The following is a 1,161-nucleotide window of genomic DNA, read 5'->3' as shown; positions in this document are numbered from 1 at the left end:
TCCACAAACTCTTCTATAAGATGCAGCCGCGGCGTCGCAGCTTCAATTCCATTGGACAAATGCTTAGCCGCTTCTGTAAGTTACCCTTTGATTCGAGTCCTTTTGCGCACGAAATCAATTCTATTATTTCATTTACTGATGCATCACGTAGCCCCTTGCATCTTCAAGTTTAGTTGCAAGGAAATTACGAGAGAAGGTTTTCAAGGTGCTAAATTTACCCTCGGCATTATTTGTTTAGCGCTTTTTGGCGATAAAATGAGGGTTTTTTCTCGCCCAGTTGACTCTATTTAATGCCGAATAGTACTCAACCAGTTTGTTTGATTGATTATATTAGCGTTTGTGTGGTTTAATTTTTGATAGTGATATATCCTTCATTGAGCAAAGCAAAATGATGAAGTTTTATGTCTGAAACTGATGTGGAATTCTTTGGTTTCATATAGGTCTTCAAAGTTCTCTGATTGCTTTGATCTATGCATTGCTTTAAATTTGAATTAGGTAGTTTTGGTTCAATTGATTTTCTCTTTTGGTCCTTTTTTGTTTCGGTCATATGGTTTCCAATCTTCAAGATTCTTAGGGATTTTTTTCTTTTAATTTTCTACTTTTTGTACCTTATATTAACTTTTCTTTTCCAACTATATCTATTTAAATTTTAGACGTTGAAACAAAACTAAACATTGGATTTAGTTGAAAGCAGGCAAAATGATGAGGTTTTAATATCTGAATATTATGTGGATTACCAATTCCCAATGGTCTTCAAAGTTCTCTGATTGCTTTGCTGATCATATTGCTATTGGAAAATGCCATTTTCATTCTAAACAGAATGGTTTATTTCATCATAATCCTTGAAAGCAAAAGGGATGGAACGGCATTATTTATAAATGGTTTTTGTGCTCACTTCTCCATAGGCATTGAACAAACTCACTTTTGTATGGTGTGTGACTGTGACTCATCTCATCTAATGGTGGAGAAGAATGTTGGAGGGCATTGTCTTCTCCTCTAGTTTCTTTGCAGTTTTCTCAAGCATTGAAAATAAACCATTATGATTAGAATGATACTACTAAGAGAATAAAGAATAGCTAATGTACCACAAGCACCAAAATTCTTAATCTGGCGTACAATAATCTGTCAGATTATACGAGCATGGTGCAACAATATTCCTTT

The 1,161-nt window shown here is 34.5% G+C and overlaps 2 non-coding genes across 2 annotated transcripts; both read left to right on the top strand.

Annotated features, from left to right (window-relative positions):
• Positions 1–382: 382 nt before the first annotated feature.
• Positions 383–463, top strand: LOC130984522 (small nucleolar RNA R160). The gene has a single exon (XR_009088456.1). It is a non-coding gene; the product is annotated as a small nucleolar RNA R160 (small nucleolar RNA).
• A 230-nt stretch (positions 464–693) lies between these two features.
• Positions 694–772, top strand: LOC130984521 (small nucleolar RNA R160). The gene has a single exon (XR_009088455.1). It is a non-coding gene; the product is annotated as a small nucleolar RNA R160 (small nucleolar RNA).
• The last annotated feature ends 389 nt before the right edge of the window (positions 773–1,161 follow it).

Source organism: Arachis stenosperma, chromosome 5, assembly GCF_014773155.1.
Source record: "Arachis stenosperma cultivar V10309 chromosome 5, arast.V10309.gnm1.PFL2, whole genome shotgun sequence".
Lineage (NCBI taxonomy): Eukaryota > Viridiplantae > Streptophyta > Magnoliopsida > Fabales > Fabaceae > Arachis > Arachis stenosperma.
Note: the sequence above shows the minus strand (reverse complement) of the source record. Positions and strands in the feature narration are given on the sequence as shown.